The following is a 21,852-nucleotide window of genomic DNA, read 5'->3' as shown; positions in this document are numbered from 1 at the left end:
TTGCCAATATGCCATTTACGACACGGAGTGGCAAGGAACGGCTTAGGCCCTGGCCCGTGTTCATGACTAGTGGTTCAGTTTCACCCACGGATCTTATCCCTCCTCCTCCTCCCCCCCCTCCAAAAAATTGAAGAGAGTTATGCTGTCAGCAACAAAACAGCAAATAACTCTGCCTTCTAAAGAGAAATTATCACAAATCCTCAAGGCGAGTCCAAGGGTGTTGGTGGTTGTCAAGCCTGACCTTTCCATCACTGTACGGGAAGAGGTGGCTCGGGAGGAGCCTATTGATGATGTAGCTGGCGCTGTGGAGGAACTTGATGATGAGGATGGTGATGTGGTTATTGTAAATGAGGCACCAGGGGGGGAAACAGCTGATGTCCATGGGATGAAAAAGCCCATCGTCATGCCTGGTCAGAAGACCAAAAAATGCACCTCTTCGGTCTGGAGTTATTTTTATCCAAATCCAGACAACCAATGTATGGCCATATGTACCTTATGTAAAGCTTAAATAAGCAGGTGTAAGGATCTTGCCCACCTAGGAACATCCTCCCTTATACGTCACCTGAATAACCTTCATAGTTCAGTGGTTAGTTCAGGAACTGGGGCTAGGACCCTCATCGGTACAGGGACACCTAAATCCCGTGGTCCAGATGGATACACACCAGCCACACCCTCCTCGTCAACTTCCTCCACAATCTCCATCAGATTCAGTCCTGCAGCCCAAGTCAGCAGCCAGACTGAGTCCTCCTCAATACGGGATTCATCCGAGGAATCCTGCAGCGGTACGCCTACTACTGCCACTGCTGCTGTTGCTGCTGTTAGTCGGTCATCTTCCCAGAGGGGGAGTCGTAAGACCGCTAAGTCTTTCACAAAACAATTGACCGTCCAACAGTCGTTTGCCATGACCACAAAATACGATAGTAGTCACCCTATTGCAAAGCGTATAACTGCGGCTGTAACTGCAATGTTGGTGTTAGACGTGCGCCCGGTGTCCGCCATCAGTGGAGTGGGATTTAGAGGGTTGATGGAGGTATTGTGTCCCCGGTACCAAATTCCGTCGAGATTCCACTTCACTAGGCAGGCGATTCCAAAAATGTACAGAGAAGTACGATCAAGTGTCCTCAGTGCTCTAAAAAATGCGGTTGTACCCACTGTCCACTTAACCACGGACATGTGGACAAGTGGTTCTGGGCAAACGAAGGACTATATGACTGTGACAGCCGACTGGGTAGATGCATCCCCTTCCGCAGCAACAGCAACAGCTGCATCAGTAGCAGCATCTACAAAATGGCTGCTCGTGCAAAGACAGGCAACATTGTGTATTACAGGCTTTAATAAGAGGCACAACGCTGACAACATATTAGAGAAACTGAGGGAAATTATCTCCCAGTGGCTTACCCCACTTAGACTCTCATGGGGATTTGTGGTGTCAGACAATGCCAGTAACATTGTGCGGATATTAAATATGGGCAATTTCCAGCACGTCCCATGTTTTGCCCACACCATTAATTTGGTGGTGCAGCATTACCTCAAGAGTGATAGGGGTGTGCAGGAGATGCTTGCGGTGGCGCGCAAAATTGCTGGACACTTTCGGCATTCAGCCAGTGCCTACCGCAGACTAGAGGCACATCAAAAAAGCATGAACCTGCCCTGCCATCACCTCAAACAAGAGGTTGTGACGCGCTGGAACTCCACACTCTATATGCTGCAGAGGATGGAGGAGCAGCAAAAGGCCATCCAGGCCTACACAGCCACCTACGACATAGGCAAAGGAGTGGGGATGCGCCTCAGTCAAGCGCAGTGGAGACTGATTTCCGTGTTGTGCAAGGTTCTGCAGCCATTTGAACTTGCCACACGAGAAGTCAGTTCCGACACTGCCAGCTTGAGTCAGGTCATTCCCCTGATCAGGCTGTTGCAGAAGCAGCTGGAGAAAGTGAGGGAGGAGCTGGTAAGCCATTGCGATTACACCAAGCATGTAGCTCTTGTGGATGTAGCCCTTCGTACGCTTTGCCAGGATCAGAGGGTGGTCACTCTTTTAAAGTCAGAGGAATACATTCTGGCCACCGTGCTCGATCCTCGGTTTAAAGCGTATGTTGTGTCTCTGTTTCCGGCGGACACAAGTCTACAGCGGTGCAAAGACCTGCTGGTCAGGAGAGGACCGTGACATGCCAACAGCTCCACCCTCATTTTCTTCCACATCTATGGCTGCGAGGAAAAAGCTCAGTTTTCCCAAAAGAGGCGCTGGCGGGGATGCTGATAACATCTGGTCCGGACTGAAGGACCTGCCAACCATTGCAGACATGTCTACTCTCGCTGCATTGGATGCTGTCACAATAGAAAAAATTGTGGATGATTACTTTGCTGACACCATCCAAGTAGACATGTCAGACAGTCCATATTGTTACTGGCAGGAAAAAAAGGCAGTTTGGAAGCCCCTGTACAAACTGGCTCTATTTTACCTGAGTTGTCCCCCCTCCAGTGTGTACTCGGAAAGAGTTTTTAGTGCAGCAGGGAACCTGGTCAGTGAGCGGCGAAGTAGGTTGCTTCCTCATAACGTTGAAAAAATGATGTTTATAAAAATGAATAATCAATTCCTCAATGAAGTACAGCACTGCCCTCCAGATAGTACAGAGGGACCTTTGGTTGTGGAGTCCAGCGGGGACGAATTGATAATGTGTGATGGGGAGGAAGTACACACTGTAGGGGGAGAGGAATCAGAGGTTGAGGATGAGGACGACATCTTGCCTCAGTAGAGCCTGTTTAGTCTGTACAGGGAGAGATGAATAGCTTTTTTGGTGTGGGGGCCCAAACAAACCAATCATTTCAGCCAAAGTTGTTTGGTAGGCCCTGTCGCTGAAATGATTGGTTTGTTAAAGTGTGCATGTCCTATTTCAACAACATAAGGGTGGGTGTGAGGGCCCAAGGACAATTCCATCTTGGAACTTTTTTTTTTGCATTATATGACCAATCAACAGTAGTTTGCCATGTTCAAAAAGTAAAACCAAATTTAAACAAATTCAAGAAATTAAACCAAAAGTAAAATGCCCTGTCATAATTTAAAACAAGAGGTATTGACGTGCTCTAAAACTACTGTATTGTTGTTTATATTTTATAAACACTACACTTGAAAGCTTGAGTCTTTCAATGAAAAAGTAACTGTCCATTACACGAATATTTGCAACAGGGACAATTTTAGGGTTAAGAAAGTCAACTAATAACACTTCAACGCTGTCTGTCTTTATAAACACTACACTTGGAAGTTGGAGGAGGTATTGTGGCCCCGGCACCAAATTTACTACCGGGGCCACTCCACTGTGCAGTCCATATTTAGGTGTATCAGATATTAAACAACGGTGACAGTTGATGCCCAATTTTTTAATTATATTGTTGGCGCTGTAAAACATTGTGTTCCGGGCACACCACACTACGCAGTCCATACCCTTTTTTGGTGGAATTCTGACCCGTGGAGGGTTTTTTAATTATATTGTGGCCTCGGTACCAAATTGTGTACCGGGGCCACCACACTACGCAGTCAAGATAGATAGATGCGTATCATAGATAAAGTACATTCAGTGGTGTGGGGCAAATTGAAAAATATTCAAAATGCACTGACATTATAAAAAACAAGAGGTTTTCACACGCTGAAACTCCAACATGTATATGATGGAGAGGATGGAGGAGCAGCCGTATGTGCAGTGTAATGCAGACCTGTTGAAGGTTTTTTTATATATTTTATTGTGGTGCCCAGTGCCCACTACTCTACGCAGTCCAGATACTATTTTTGGGTGTAATTCTGACCTGTTGAAGGTTTTCTATATATTATATTGTGGTGGCCAGTGGCCAGTCCTCTATGCAGTCCAGATACTATTTTTGGGTTTAATTCAGACCTGTTGAAGGTTTTCTATATATTTTTTATTGTGGTGCCCAGTGCCCACTACTCTACGCAGTCCAGATACTATTTTTGGGTGTAATTCTGACCTGTTGAAGGTTTTCTATATATTTTTTATTGTGGTGCCCAGTGCCCACTACTCTACGCAGTCCAGATACTATTTTTGGATGTAATTCTGACCTGTTGAAGGTTTTCTATATATTATATTGGGGTGGCCAGTGGCCAGTCCTCTATGCAGTCCAGATACTTGTTTGGTGGAATTCAGACCAGTTGAGGGTGTATTTATTTTATTGTGGCCCCGGTATCAAATTGGGTACCGGGGCCACCCCACTACGCAGTCCAGATACTTGTTTGGTGGAATTCAGACCAGTTGAGGGTTTTATTATTATATTGTGGGGACCACTCTATACCACACTACCACTCTATACCACTCTATTTAATACTTTAATTCTATTTAATACTTTAATTCTATTAGTAGTTACCATAAAGAGGAACAAAATAAACCAATTTTACCAAAAGTATAATATGACTGACAAACACTACACTTGAAAGATGGTGCCTTTAAATGAAAAAGTCAGTCTTCATTGCACGACTATGTGCAACAGGGACAGTTTTTTGGTTTACAAAGTCAACCAATAACACTTCGACCCTGTCTGTCTTTAACATACTTGATGGGATCTCAATGACGAATGGTCTGTACCATGCTTGGAGGAGGTATTGTGGCCCCGGTACCAAATTGGGTACCGGGGCCACTCCACTATGCAGTCCAGATAGAGGTGTATCAGATATTAAACAACGTTGACTGTTGCTGCAAAAATTTTAAATAATCTTGTGGGGAACACTACACTACACAGTCCATAAACTTTTTGGGTGGAATTCAGACCTGTGTAGGGTTTTTTAATAATATTGTGGTGACCCACTCCTCTACGCAGTCCAGGTACATTATTGGTGCGAATCATACAAGTTGATGGTTTTCTTATTATATATATTGTGGTGACCCACTCCTCTACGCAGTCCAGGTACATTATTCGTGCGAATCATACAAGTTCAGGGTTTTTAATTTATATTGTGGTGACCCACTCCTCTACGCAGTCCAGGTACATTATTGGAGCGAATCATACAAGTTCAGGGTTTTTAATTTATATTGTGGTGACCCACTCCTCTACGCAGTCCAGGTACATTATTTGAGCGAATCATACAAGTTCAGGGTTTTTAATTTATATTGTGGTGACCCACTCCCTATACGCAGTCCAGGTACATTATTGGTGCGAATCATACAAGTTCAGGGTTTTTAATTTATATTGTGGTGACCCACTCCTCTACGCAGTCCAGGTACATTATTGGTGCGAATCATACAAGTTCAGGGTTTTTAATTTATATTGTGGTGACCCACTCCTCTACGCAGTCCAGGTACATTATTGGTGCGAATCATACAAGTTCAGGGTTTTTAATTTATATTGTGGTGACCCACTCCTCTACGCAGTCCAGGTACATTATTGGTGCGAATCATACAAGTTCAGGGTTTTTAATTTATATTGTGGTGACCCACTCCTCTACGCAGTCCAGGTACATTATTGGTGCGAATCATACAAGTTGATGGTTTTCTTATTATATATATTGTGGTGACCCACTCCTCTACGCAATCCAGGTACATTACTGGTGCGAATCATACAAGTTGATGGTTTTTTTATTATATATATTGTGGTGACCCACTCCTCTACGCAGTCCAGGTACATTATTGGTGCGAATCATACAAGTTCAGGGTTTTTAATTTATATTGTGGTGACCCACTCCTCTACGCAGTCCAGGTACATTATTCGGTGCGATTCATACCAGATGATGGTTTTCTTATTATATATATTGTGGTGACCCACTCCTCTACGCAGTCCAGGTACATTATTGGTGCGAATCATACAAGTTCAGGGTTTTTAATTTATATTGTGGTGACCCACTCCTCTACGCAGTCCAGGTACATTATTGGTGCGAATCATACAAGTTCAGGGTTTTTAATTTATATTGTGGTGACCCACTCCTCTACGCAGTCCAGGTACATTATTGGTGCGAATCATACAAGTTCAGGGTTTTTAATTTATATTGTGGTGACCCACTCCTCTACGCAGTCCCGGTACATTAGTGGTGCGAATCATACAAGTTCAGGGTTTTTAATTTATATTGTGGTGACCCACTCCTCTACGCAGTCCAGGTACATTATTGGTGCGAATCATACAAGTTCAGGGTTTTTAATTTATATTGTGGTGACCCACTCCTCAACGCAGTCCAGGTACATTATTGGAGCGAATCATACAAGTTCAGGGTTTTTAATTTATATTGTGGTGACCCACTCCTCTACGCAGTCCAGGTACATGTTTTGGTGCGATTAAGACCAGTTGATGGTTTTCTTATTATATTGTGGGGACCACTCCACTACGCAGTCCAGAAAGATAGCTCGTTGCAACGTTTTGGACTAAGAACTATATTGTGAGGTGTTCAGAATACATGGTAAATTAGTGGAAATGCTTGTTATTGAATGTTATTGAGGTCAATAATAGCGTAGGAGTGAAAATAAGCCCAAAAAAAATTGATTTTTTTAACTTTTTATGCTTTTTTCAAAAAAAATCCGAATCCAAAACCTTAAATCCGAACCAAAACCTTTCGGCAGGTGTTTTGCGAAACAAATCCGAACCCAAAACATCGAGAAAATCCGGATCCAAAGCACAAAACACGAGACCTCAAAAGTCGCCCGTGCACATCCCTACTCCTACCCATTTCCTGCTACCATCCAGTCAGTCAGTATTAGCGCAGAGAACTAGATGTCTGCAAACTCCAAAGAGGTTATTATGACCCATCCTCAATGTCGGTGTAACAATTTTGTGCCATTTTAGTATGTGATGTTTTATTTATTCTTTTGATATATTTTTAGATTTTCTATCAAAATGGATCCAGAAGAACGAGAACGTCAATGAATTATGTCCACAATTCAAGGAAATGGCCACTATTTTTCATGCCATGCTAAATATGGCTGGAATCAATATAATGAAAATATATCAGTGTAATATTAATAGCATGTCGCAAAAACTACATAAATTCATAAAAACCTTGGGCCTTGCTCTCCTAAATGAACACTTGAGCACCTGCAAAGATGTATTTCATTTACTAAAAGTAATGCACAAAATAATTAGAGATTTCACTGGAGAATTTTCAGAGGAGCCACCAGCAAATGTACCAGGAGTACGAAAAGGATGTCAAGTGTGTATCGTAAGACCACTCATACATGCCAAGCGTGTTACAAATTTATATGCCTGGAACACCTGATTTCATATTGCAGTGATTGTAGTGATGAGCTGGGTGAGACTGATTAGTTGTAAGACTGATTTCCTTTTTTGTATTGTTTTACTTTTCAAAGATCTCATACTTAAGTCAATGAACAGTTTCATTTTAGATGAAAAGTTTATGTTTTGTTCAGATATTAACAATAACACTGAAGTTGTCAATTTAGTTCATTTTTTTGAAGACTGCATAGAAATAAAAAAAATGCCTTCTCTATCCTCTATGACTTTTTTTTAAATCAAAATAGTTCATTATTCCAAATATACTAATAATCTTCTAACGTTATCCTAAAAATTTCAAAATCGGGCATTAAATATACTCGGGTTATAATGACCCACCTCAATGTTCTTGTAACAACTTTCCACCACAATGACACCGGGTTTAGTGGGATAAAGTACAAATCTACAAGGAGTACAAGCTTTGACCAGGACCTTCCAACTTTGCAGTCTATGCACTATGCAACCTCAGATCATGTGGCACAATAGGTATTCAAAGTTGTCACTGTAAACAGAAAATTATTATTTTCTGTTGGAGATGTGACTTAAGAGGCACAAATATGCAAACTAAAAACTTAATTTTATAGCACCTATTATTGCAGAATAATTTAATATTTAAGGTACCAACTGTTTTTTACTTGAGGATGAAATGTCTATTTTATCATACATAGTCTTCATCTTATACCTATGCATCCATAATGTGTGCAGTCCCAACGTCCACCATTTCTAAGCTATTCTGTCCAGCACACACAATACCTCTCTATTCAATCTGTTTAAATGGTAAACATAATAGAATACAGTGAACACAGTTTTAGTTTATATTATCATTATCCTGGTTAACTCTTTCTATCTGCACAGATGTTACTTTTTTCTTTGAGGAATACCCAGTGTTTGGCCAACATATTGAAATGTAATAAGATCAGATAATGATCTACGCAGATGGAGCTTTTCTTTTTGCTCACCGAAGCACTGTTCTATTTGCTCTTTTTGCTCTACGAAACTTCCACAAAATAAAAGCTAGATCCATAACCACCTGTATGCATTTCATCTAATAAGACTTCATCACCTCTCCTGATGAAGTCTTAGTAGATGAAATGCAAAGTCTGTTCTAATGTGTGAAGGGGGTGCTGCTCTAATGTGTGAGAAAAGGAGGGGTTTCTTATTATAATGTATGATATGAGCGAAGGGAGGACGACTGTCTTAATATTACATGGGTGAGAGTTAGGCTATTAATTTAATAGTGCAGTTTAGGTGGGGGCTAATAATTAAATGGATGCTATTTTATTTGTGGGGTGATGGTAAGGCAATTTAATTTATTGGTGGGATATTTAACTTAATAGTGGGGCCTATTAAATTAAGATGGGGTGATGGGACTTTTAATGCTGGGGTAGTTTGGGGCTATTAATTGAATGTGGGGCTGAGTTTGGGGAGGAGGGCTATTCATTAAATGTGAATATGAGTTATTTATTGGCATTTTTATGTATATATATATATTTTGCACTTAAGTGCTATTGTGTTTAGTTGGGAAGAGGTGGTCACACATTATGGGAACTATGCAGATTTGCATAGTTGTCTAATCTTACAGTATGTTCAAGAGACTTGTGAATTAGGGTGAGGAATACCAGACTCTCGTGAGACCCAGTATGGAATTTACTTGTCTGCAAGGTGAATGGAGAGGTGAATTAATGACTCAAATTGCATCATTAAACCCTGCTCACCTCAGTGAACACTTTCTGGGCAGGGACATGATTATTCAATAAGCATCATTATACACCTTGTCCCGCCAACTTCATGATGTGATTGGCTTTTCTTTGCAAAGATTGTATCAATATCTTCCTAAGTGAGGCCATGAAAAGTAGGAAAGTGTAAATTTATGGTATAAACATAATTGTGAGAGTCTATCCAAATATAAGATAATTTTAATCTCTTGATTTAAATTGTTGTATATAATTATTTTCTGCTATATTTATTACATCATAGCTTTAGACCACATTTAGCACTACCACATGTGATGTTTTTAAATGTCATAGAGTTAAATAGGTAATGTGTATGCTGCTTCAAAGCTGTGAAAGATTACTTGCAAACTGCAGGTAAGTTGCCATTTAACACCCTAAACTAGGGGTACATCACTGAATCACATGTAACCAGCATTTGTGATGTCACACAATTTAGATATCATCATCATCATCATTTATTTATATAGCGCCACTGATTCCGCAGCGCTGTACAGAGAAATCAATCACATCAGTCCCTGCCCCATTACAAACTCCACACAGATAAGGCCATGGTCGTGAATTGAACTCATGACCCCAGGGCTGTGAGGCAGAAGTGCTAACCACTTAGCCACAATGGTGCCCTGCATAGAACTTAATGCTTGGCACAGAACATTCAGTTAACAGCTACCTGTGAACAGGGGTGTACTGTGTATATTCACTGATCATGCAAGTAACTATGCATGCTAAATATGACATCAAGTCCCCTAAAGTAAATTTATTGTATACGTTTAATACTACCATCATATTGGAATTGTTAGGCTCATTCTATTTCATTTAGAGATGCACGAAGTATTGGTGGGATTCGAGTCAGATGAATTTTGCAGCTGACAGACAGAGGTGTGAAGTTCCAGTGATATAATGTTCTAGTTTTGCTTTGTGGTATGGTTTGTGTGAAATTACAAACCTGAATGTAAATAAGGTGAATATTTCGCAGGACAGTTTAAAATTTTGCTCTTCCTTTGTTGCATTAAATATTGCAGTTTACCGCATCACTTTTTTTAGGACATTTGTTAACAACAGTTACTGACATAACTTAATAACATAAATTTTTTTTTTCGTGATACAAAATATTGCAACAAAGCATAACTGTTGTGCTGGAGCCAAACAACATTGATCTAGGCAGTGCCTCTCTGTGAAATCACACACACACATTTTTTTTATGGAGGAGTATATACTCCAACTAGCTTTTTTACATGTGTGTATATGCGTGTTATGTTGTCCTTGAGGCAAGATGTATGACCTAAATATGTTTTCTAGCAAGATTAATTAAATAAGCATTTTCCTTTGGTAAATGATGGTAAAATGTGCACTCTTGAGCTTATTGTTCATTTTTAATTATTGTTCAGTTATTTTTGTATGTAGCATGATCATATTCACTTACAAGACAGCTCGGTATCAGCATGGAAATTGATAGAGGATTCTTTACAGCACAAGGAGAGCCAAGGGCATAAAAGCCCGCAAGATATATCATGCTCTGAAAATAGACTCATCAGAGGATATCAGTTTTTAGTATCAATTTCACATTGGACTGTCAAATTAGAGAAACATGCTACAAACCCTTTAATTTAGAATATATATATAATATATATATATATATATATATATATATATATATATATATATATATAAAACCGTGATACTGCCGATCACTCTTAAACTCCATAAATCATTTTTACTGAAGAAACGCTATGTCTTATTGCATTTAAAAACATTTTCCCATTCTGCACAAATTAACTCATGTTAACAGTTAGGCTACAGTTGACAAAGTACATAAATTCAAAGTTAAAATCCATCATGAGTTGAAGACAGTTGACATTTAAATAAAGATATTTTTTATTTATTTTGGGAAATACATTTAGATCAGGTTTATGAATAATTAGCTTAAATCTATGGTATAAAACATATGTTAATAAATAGCAGGGTAGTTCTCAGGCCACTGACAAATACTGACCACAGAAAATATTCTACACACAATCAAGCTTTTTTATATGTGCGCACATTTGAGCACTGTATGCATTGTCAGATGTGTTCGTACTCAATTCAGAAGTGAAAATACCCTACACAATCTAATTTACAAACAGCCAAACATAGACAGTTAGATATTATCATTGCATATTTTTGCACCAGGCCTCTAGCATCAGCAAGAGATATATCTCCTGAGAGGCACATCTATGAATACGTCCACATGTAATTAAGTCGCAAGTATTATCATCATTATTATTTATTTATATTGCACCACTAATTCCGCAGTACTGTACAGAGAACTCACTCACATCAGTTCCTGCCCCAATAGAGCTTACAATCTAAATTCCCTAAAACACAGACAGACAGACTGACTAGGGTTAATTTGATAGCAGCTAATTAACCTACTAGTATGTTTTTGGATTGTGGGAGGAAATCGGGGCACCCAGAGGAAACCCATGCAAGTACGGGGAGAGCATACAAACTCCGCACAGATAAGGCCATGGTCGGTAAATGAACTCATGACCCCAGTGTTGTGAGGCAGATGTGTTAACCAATAAGCCACAATTTGTTTGACTTTCTCAAATTTAGCTGCACAACTAGGTTCTTGAAACATGTGGCTGGTTCAAGCATCTCTAGAAATTACTAAAGAGATCCAAAAGCTATTCCTACACTGTGTACCACCATGGACTTCTTTCACCAGTGTGTTATAACTCCAATTTAGACAAGGTCCAGTTATGAAATGATCATTTAGCTCTCTGATATTGAATCTTGTGGTCAGACCTGCATTATTAGGCATGACATGTAGGTTTGGGCCAAGTAAGGTGAGATGTCATATGCAGAGTGCTGGGTATTGTGTGTTTTTTATTTTTGCCATTTTGCCTGTCTGGATCAGCCTGGGGGACAGATGTAGTGATACAGGTGCAGTGGGACAGAGTTGGCTAAGGTCACTATGAACACAAGTGTCCCGTGGATGTCAATAAAATTCTGAGACACATGCAGGGATTCATATTATTGAATGGTCACACTACAGTGTCTTTACTGGACTCATCATTGAAATAAGTTCTCAGTAAGTCAATGTGAACACTGCAGAAAGAAAGTGAGAGGACTGTCTAGGGCCAAAGTGTCCAAAAAGCCCCCATATGATTTGAACAGTTAACCCTGCCCTAATACAGTGTGTGTGTATTCACTAAATAAATGGCCTAAATGCTGTTAAGTAGTTATGTGTGGGTTTTTGGATTGTTTTCATGCAATTGAATGGTAAATCCCATTAATAATTCATATACTGATTATTTTGAGAGATTGTCAAATTTAAAGTGCTTCTCTTTACAGTCATGGCCAAATGTTTTGAGAATGACACAAATATTGGTATTCACAAAGTTTGCTGCTTCAGTGTTTTTAGACCTTTTTGTCAGATGTTTCTATGGTATACTGAAGTAAAATTACAAGCATTTCTTAAGTGTCAAAGGTTTTTATTGACAATAACATTAAGTTTATGCAAAGAGTCAATATTTGCAGTGTTGGCCCTTTTTTTTGAAGGCCTTTTGCAATTCACCCTGGCATGCTGTCAATCAACTTCTGGGCCACATGCTGACTGATGATCGCCCATTCTTGCCTAATCAGTGCTTGGAGTTTGTCAGAATTTGTGGGCTTTTGTTTAACCACCCGCCTTTTGAGGATTGACCACAAGTTCTCAATGGGATTAAGGTCTGGGGAGTTTCCTGGCCATGGACCCAACATTTTGATGTTTTGATAACCTCAGGCCTGGCGCTCCCATTAGGCAAAGTTAGGCACTTGCCTAGGGTGCCGGGCTCTGGAGGGCGCCTGCAAGGCGCCACAGAATGGTAAATGACTTTAAAACTGTGCGGCGACCGCTGACCATACCTGTCACGGCCGCCGCACAGCATTCAGATGCACGGGGAGGGGGGAAGAGGCTATTGCTCACCACCACCGCCTCTCTGCTCCGTCTCCTCCCCTCCACTCACTAGTGTCAGTAAGTGGGAGGAGACGGAGCAGAGAGACGGCGGTGGTGAGACAAGGTAAGGAAAGACGGGGTGAGGGGGGAGCAGGGCACCGATTTTTGCGGGGGGGCGCCAATTTTGTAAAAATGCCTAGGGCGCCATGGACCCTAGCACCGGCCCTGGATAACCTAACCACTTAGTTATCACTTTTGGCTGTGTTCTTAGCAAAATTGTGAGTGAGCCCACTCCCTTGGCGGAGAAGCAACCCTACATATAAATGGTCTCAGGATGCTTTCCTGTTGGCATGACACAGGACTGATGGTAGCGCTAACCTTTCCTTCTCCAGACAAGCATTATTCCAGATGCCTCAAACAATCTGAAAGGGTATTCATCAGAGAAAAGACTTTACCCCAGTCCTCAGCAGCCCAATCCCTGTACCTTTTGCAGAATATCAGTCTGTCTGTTATGTTTCTCCTGAAGAGAAGTGGCTTCTTTGCTGGCCTTCTTGACACCAGGCCGTTCTCCAAAAGTCTTTGCTAACTGTGCAGATGCACTCACACTTGCCTGCTGCCATTCCTGAGCAAGCTCTGCACTGGTGGTGCCCCAATTCTGCGGCTGAATCAACTTTAGGAGATGGTCCTGGCACTTGCTGGGCGCTCGAGTGACCTGAAGCCTTCTTCACAACCACTCTCCTTGAAGTAATTGATGATCCGATAAATGGTTGATTTAGGTGCAATCTTACTAGCAGCAATATCCTTGCCTGTGAAGCCTTTTTTGTGGAGAAAATGATGACTGTATGTGTTTCCTTGCAGTTAACCATGGTTAACAGAGGAAGAACAATGACTTCAAGCACCACCCTCCTTTTAAAACTTCCAGTCTGTTATTCTTACTCAATCAGCATGACAGAGGATCTCCAGCCTTAATCTCGTTAACAATCTCACTTGTGTTAATGAGAGAATCACTGACCTGATATCAGCTGGTCCTTTTGTGGCAGGGCTGAAATGCAGTGGACATGTTGTTTTTGGAGTAAAGTTCATTGTCATGGCAAAGAGGGACTTTGAAATGAATTACAATTCATCTGATCACTCCATGACATTCTGGAGTATATGCAAATTGCCATCATAAAAACTGAGGCAGCAGACTTGAAAAATAACATTTGTGTCACTCTCAATACTTTTGGCCATGACTGTACAGTAGGGTGGTGACAAATATATATATGAATACAGTATATCCACTGAGGTGAGAAAAGATAGAGAATCAAAAGCAGCAATTATATCCTGCATGTATAATATATTAAAAAGTTATTTTTAAAGTTGGCAATACAATGCATTGTCCCTTTAGAATATGTTAGTAGAATAAAATAATACAGCACATAATTGGTATACAACAACATATTTACTCTATTTTTCCCTCATTTAATATATTCTACTGTTTGTTTAGGGAATTTTCATATTGTCACTAGAACTTTGAAATAATAATAGGTAAATGAATTATATGAATATGTATAATGGATTTCAAAAACTGTTTACACCTAGGGCTAGATTTACTAAGCTGCGGGTTTGAAAAAAATGGGGATGTTGCCTATAGCAACCAATCAGATTCTAGCTTTCATTTATTTAGTACCTTCTACAAAATGACAGCTAGAATCTGATTGGTTGCTATAGGCAACATCCCCACTTTTTCAAACCCGCAGCTTAGTAAATCTAGCCCCTAGTCATTATACTTTTTGTCCTGCTAGCTTTCAGTATAGAACAGACAATGTAAATATAGTACTAGCCAAATGCCTTTTTCCTTTCTGTAAACATTATATAACATAAATACTTAAATTGGTGAAAGCCAAGCATTTTCAGCCTCTGGCCAATGCAGTTGCTTTGAACTTACCATAATTCAGTCTATTCTATTCTAAAACAATATAACTTACTGACTAGAAATAAATTTTAGAAGTGGCATTTAAGAAGAATGGAGAGTAATAAAGCTTCTAACTTTCAAAGTAATCCCATCTTTCTAAGTTATTTAATTCAGCGACCGTCAAAAACAAAACACATAAGCAAAAAATGGCTGCTGTAAATTACTTTCATTCTAACTACATTAGAAATGTCTCCAGTATTTGGTGGTTTGAAAAATAAAAAATATTGATAAAAACTATACCTGTAGAAATTATTGTAAGTATTAATTCTGTGTGAGGTGTCAGATATATCTATTGTTTTGAAGGAATTACTGTATCTTGCAATTTTCTGTGACATGCATAAACAGACATGACCTGCAATAGATTGTATATTATTACAGGCATATTAAAAAATCAAAAAGTCCCGCAAAGTCTTGGAGGTCTCAACAATCTATACAAATCCAGTACTTTCAATAGGATGACTTCTGTTAAGTCCAGATGCATTTTAAAAGAGGAAACAGGTTAAAATGCATAAATATAAGGACAGAGTTAAAGAACTTAAAATGTAAAATCGTAGATGCACTGTCTGGTGACATAGTTTAGCAATATTTTATAATATTATCCAGGGAGTCTTTGCTGCTAAATCATTGCTTCTACAGTTATGTAAAATGATAAGATACATTTCAAGGGGGAGAGGGATTTTGTCAATGCACTCAAATGTGTCAATTATATGGAAAGGTGCATCACCACTGTTACTAACAATACACTGGGCAAGGATGCAGGAGGATACTTTGGATGCAACAGAGAGAGGTTTGTACAGAGCCTGATTATCCAATAGGCTGACTAGGCTGTAGCCTAGTGCATTAGGCTTTAGGGGGTGTAAAATTGTGACAGGGAGAGGTATAAACTGGAATTCTTTTTAAAAAACAGATGTTCTCCAAAGTAAAAAGAAAACATGAACAAAAAATGTAGTATGGTTGTCATTTTGACGTTGAAGACAATGAGTTATTTTTAGACAGGCACTTGAGGATAAGCGAGTAGGAGAGAGAAGAATGGCAACAGGTGCAGGTGTGACAGCCATTCCCCCTTCAACTTCATATCTTTACCTTCAATATCACTCATGCATCCCTCCACTCTGCTGTACAGTTCTGACTTTAATGAAATGTAAATGAGTGACAAATATTGACTTGACAATTTTAAAAAGTCAATTGAAGCTCAGTTTCGAAAGATCGGGAACATAAACATTGGTGCCGCTGGTGTGGGGGGAAGGGGTGAAAGAAGCCGGATTTTAAGGATGTGTCCATTTTTACCTTCTGCATATTAGCCTGGTGTGGAAGGTGAAGGGGTGTTACAATTAGCTTAGGGAGTTCTAAACCTTTAATCATGCATTGGGTTTGTACCCTGTAATAGAAAGTAATTCTCAATGCAGGTTCTGAATACGGTCACCTTGTCATAATTGATGGACATTTAGTCCATCAATAAATTAAACTATATAGAAATATTACAGAGTTGAAAACACATTTTTTTTATTGTGATTTCTATGTATTAAGTGTTTAAAGTGTATTCCTGCATTCTTGTCCTATAGAGGGCTGCCCATAAGAATTATGGCCCCCTTTACAAATTTTGGTCCTTGGCTCGCCGTTTCTTGAATAATGAGTTTATTTAGTTTCAACACTTAAAGCAAAGATTTAATGGTGTGTACTCTATGATCCCAAAGCAGGTTTGGAGGTTATAGTGGTTAATATCAAAGACTCATGATTGACCTTGGTTCTTTCCACCAGACTCTCTAATTGTAGATAAAATGTGCGCCCCTGGGTATTTTCCCTCACAGTCACTGTAAAATTATTCTGGACAGAGAGAACGTTTATGATGAACCACTACAATGCTTTTATTACAGGAAGGTGGTAAGCATTGAAATGGGTTTTCCCAGATACTACAAGTCTGAAAATCAGCTGTAGATTGTAGATAGTACTGTACCTTTTACTGTACTGTAAAAAACTATTTTATAGGAACTAATTTATGTAGCAGAACTGTATATCATTGGTGGGTGGTGCAGCAATGACAATGATGTACAGCTTACTGGTAGCCACAATGCCCGTATGTCACATGACTGGCACCACTCAGGCATATTAAAATCTTCTATAGTTATCAACTTACCTTTCATTGACATATCAGTGACTTTCTATGTTAATTCCTGATCTTGTCTTGGTGGTCTAGAAATTGTTCATAAGCGAAAAACATCTCACAAGTCTCTAGAGTGACCCAAATAGCCTCAATCCTGCCTGCTGTGCCATGTATTATCTGATTATTTACATATAAAGCAACTCCACCTTCCCTTTTCTATTACTATATCATTTTAATACAGGGTATAACCAAAAATTGCCAAGTTGCTGTGGTAACCATTCTACTATGACTCAGCAAATAGTTGTAAGCTAAACTATCATGCAGCTCTCAGGTCAAGTGATACGATCAGGCCATATGCATGTCCAGTGGATGAGAAATCTTTAAGTGAAAAATATTAAAACTTATGATGTATGTTCTGGTAGGATTATAGAAAACCCCAGGAATTCTGTTTGCAGTGACTCAGACATATTTCAGCTCAAAATTAGTGAATCAGAATGAAATAGATATATTACAAATTCTGCTGGTAAATTACGATTCACTGCGATTGACCTACCAACGCTCTAATTAGTCCTGTCACCTTCCTATTAGCCATAAGAAACCCTGTTGGATCAACAGGGGGCACAACGCACTCATAAAATTTGCCCATAGAATTGTTACCAACGTTAACTGAAGATGACTGACAGTTGTAGTTTGCATTTCACATCAACTGATGATGATGAAGGTGATGGTGATGATGAACATGTTGGTTATAATACTGTACAGTTAACATTTAAATCTTCATAATTATTAAGGACAAGTACAAGTTCATTTTTGTGCCACTAGCATCTGGTTTGTTTGGCATCTGAAACTTTGATGCCTTTCCATATGATCATCAGGGCCAACATTCTGGGCTTTGTTTTCTGGCAACACCAACTGACACTTTGTATACAACTATGCAGTTGATCATTTCCATGTTATCCATCAAAAAATTTTAAACTGACAATTTGTGTCTTGCAATAGTGACTGGTGATTTGGATAATTAAAAAAAGTTGTGCTTCTCAGATGCACTTGATACAAGCAAAATGTAATTTAATTTTTAAGACAACTTCACCAGAATCTGCAAATACAAGTTTACTTTCCATACGCAACTGATAAATGTTTAACACCCTTTACATTTTTTTTTATTTTAACTTAGTTGGATTAAGATGAGGATGCATCTGTACTCATTTAATCTGCTTTATTACCACTAGCATTAGCAAAATACACCAGCTGAAATATCAAGCCTGGATTTTTAAACATGTAACCAAATTAAATGAAAAGGCCTGGGTTGAGATGTTTAAATATGGGCAATGTGTACAATGAAAATAAAGAACATGGATGCAGGTTCAGCATGAGTTGTACCATTACATTCCAAACATTTTTCCTGCCTTTGGCTATACCTGACCCTCATGATTTGTTCTGAAAGGCAGGAATGATGCCTCTCAAAGTGACAACTGAGAAGTGACATCCAGACTTTGCATTGTCCCTGAAGCGATCACGCAACCAAACTGCCACATGTTGTTAACTGGATACCGAAGAATCAACACAGTCTCCTCAGTTAAATAAGGGTTAACAAAAACTTTTACGTCTCATTAAAAACTGAATTTCTTAACTTTGTAAAAAAAAAATAGTCTTTCTTATTTAAAATGTGTGTTTATGTCTCAGCATGTAAATTTCGGAGACAAAAGGGCATCACAACTATAAGCAAATTATAATGATCAATCTAATACTCTTGTTTTCTTTAATTACAAATCTGTTATGATAGGTCCCTATTCACTGAGATATAATTAACACAATTAACATTTTGGAAAATAACTGACTGAAACTGAATAATGTTTCTGTTCTTTGCCTTAATATATCATATTTTTTTGTTTTGCTCCCGATGTGTCTGCTGACAGTATGAGAATGTATAATCCATGCAAATCATAATGAGTTTTGTTTGCTTTGCACTTTACAGTTTCATTGTTAATTTGTAAGCTTTGTTTTCTCTTTCACCCAGGAGTAGATTTATTATCAGTTTTGCAACTATTATATACAGTATTAGAAGTAATGGGTATATTAGACCAGAGACGGAACTAGCGAGCTGTGGGCCACGGTGCAGGGTAGCAGAGAGGATGGAATTAGGGCCCACAGCTTGCTAGATCCCTGTGCAAGGGCCCCATTATTTCCATGGACCCCGGTGTACCGCACCTGCTGCACCAATTAAACTACTCCATTTCAGCCCCCCTCTACATACATAACAAATAGGAACAAAGAACGAGTGCCATTGAGATTGTTTTGTGTAGACTGCAATATTTTATTATTATACAGTTTATTTTATTTTACAGTTTCATGTAAACTGCAATATTTTTACTGTTCTTTTCCCTTACATGCGTCACTATTTACTACCGGGCAAGAAAATTGTAGGTTGATTAATGTGATAACTGTGTAAGTGTAGTTATTTACTTGTACTTCCTTTTAAAATAATAATGGTAGAAAGTGACAGGGACTCCTTTTCTAATAATATAGAAAAATGTTCACAGTGACGCATGATTCCCATTAAAGTCTCAGAAGAATTATTTTTAAATAATATTTTTACACTTAATTTGGGATCATTTCCTCTGTGTGGTGTCATTAAGGTCTCAGAAATGCTGATAAATCCCACTCCACTTTATTTTAATTGCTTCTGTGAAAAGCACAGGTCTGAAATTGGGTTAGTTATTCCATATTTACAAACCTGTGGTACATGGTTTAAATAAATTAAGGCAGTAATAGCCATATAATTGCAGTTCACTTCTCTAGATAACTTTTTGCTTAGCCTTCTACCAAGCTAAAATGTAAAGGGCTAGCTATCAGAGAAACATTGCTTTAAATCTTTCTTATTTGTCTACATTAAACATTGTACTAGAAAAATCGGTTGCAGGCTCATTCATATAGGGGGGATTTCAATTGAATTGAATTCCCCCTTAGAATCTACCAATGTTTAAATTGCCAAAAGCTGTCTGTAAGGAGGACCTTACTAAATGTTAAGCTTACTCCAGCTTTTTGTTTGATTGTTTACATAAGTGGCAGATAATGTCTGCTCATGGAAATGATAACCCTTTAATGTAGCTCTTTGTGCCTTTGATACTGTTACTGATGGCAGAAAGAAGGATAGTCAATAGGTCATTGTGGTAAAGGTTATTTTTAGGAGGTAAAGAAGTTACTTATCTGAAAGTTCTATTACTGTTGACAATATGATCATAAATCCATCTTTCTTTCAACTCTATATTTAAATCATGTTGCATACATCTGAAAACCATTTCCAGAACGTGCAGATATCTCACACAAGACACTGCAAAAAATTTAATTCATGCACTCATCATCTCCCGAATTGACTATTGCAATTTCCTCCTTACTGGTCTTCCCCAGAATCAGACTCATCCCTACAATCTATTTTGCAGGTAGCGGCTAGATTGAATTTCCTTGCAAATCATTCTTCCTCTGCTGAGCCACTCAGTCAGTTTCTACATTGGTTTCCCTGTTTTTTACCGAATCCAATATAAAATACAAGATTAAGTTGGAAAATCTGAACATAAATACAAAAAGACAGTATGTAAGTAAAATAGAAATGGAAACAGCTAAAGTGCTAACCAGTTGTTTGGGACCTAAACATAGGTCACAGTGCTGTTTTTAGTTGGTCTATATGAGTCTCTTTTTGTACACCTATTGTGTACTAAATATGAAACAAGTAATAATTTGTATTGTAGCGCTGAATCTATTTTTCAAAGGACACACACAGATATGTACACATATATGTTCTAATCACACATATACACATATACATACATCATCATATAAGTTGTAGTATGAGTCCCGGCCTTAACTGGTTAAGAATTTAAATCATGATTTTGGCTTAGTGCAACCGGGGGAAATCATGTTATATTTATAGACTGTTTATCACTCCTTACATGCACATCCTACATTATAGCTTCACTTGCATTGAACATTTACAAAGCAAAGTTATAGATCCCACTCTTTTTAGCAGTTTGTTAATATTTGTGAGCAACATATCCAAGACTTGGCATTTAGCAGTTCCAATTGCATTTCTAACACTTTGTACTGAATTAGTCAGTGCTAATTTGTCAGTTTGCAAATAAGAATTTGCTATTTACTCATTTTACCAGAATATTTTCAGAAATCGATGAAAAAAATCAATAAACACATATTCACATTATCATGTTTTAATATTTACAACAAATTACCTCAGTTAGAAATTCAATCAAAGAAAGTTTGACTGAGTCTATATGACCCCTTCAGCTGATTGTACTTAAATCATTAGTATCTGAGCTATATTACATTGTTCTGTTTGTATTACATAATTGACATTTCCATTTGGACTACTGCAGGAAATAAATATCTTTGTCTGTTAAAGGAGAGAATAACAAAAGTATTTTGACAGAATTAAATTTAGCAATTTATTTAATGTAAATTTAGTTAAATGTCACTAGGATGTTCTCTGTATTGTGTGGTGGCCACTAGGATACTTACTGTATTGTATGGTGGCCACTAGAATGCTCCCTGTATTGTGTGACATCCACTGTAATACATTCTGTATGGTATGGTATCCAGTAGAATGGTATCTGTATTCTCTCATGAATGCTTCCTTTATCAAATCACTAGGATGCTCTCTGCATTGTATAGAGGACATTTGGATTGTCTCTGTATTGTATGTCACTTAGATGATCTCTGAACAACAGTCACTAGGAATTTCTGTGTATTGTATATCAGTCACAAGGATGCTTTATTTATTGAATATTTATCATATGTTCTCTGTACTGTTTGGTGGTCACTTGGATGTCCTCTATCTCACCTACTAGAAGCCACTTTCAGGATTTTTTCCAGGGCCACTTTAAGTTGTCAATCCGCTCATGCCTGCTTATCTATCCAAGTAGAG

General features: G+C 38.6%; 1 protein-coding gene across 6 annotated transcripts in view; it reads right to left on the bottom strand.

The window, feature by feature from the left end:
• The window catches only part of LINGO2 (leucine rich repeat and Ig domain containing 2), a 1,158,257-nt gene that overhangs the window by 757,000 nt on the left and 379,405 nt on the right, over nucleotides 1-21,852 (bottom strand). The gene's annotated exons all lie outside the window — the stretch shown is intronic.

Source organism: Mixophyes fleayi, chromosome 1 (assembly GCF_038048845.1).
Source record: "Mixophyes fleayi isolate aMixFle1 chromosome 1, aMixFle1.hap1, whole genome shotgun sequence".
In the NCBI taxonomy this organism is placed as follows: Eukaryota; Metazoa; Chordata; class Amphibia; order Anura; family Limnodynastidae; genus Mixophyes; species Mixophyes fleayi.
This window is presented reverse-complemented; position numbering and strand designations above follow the sequence as displayed.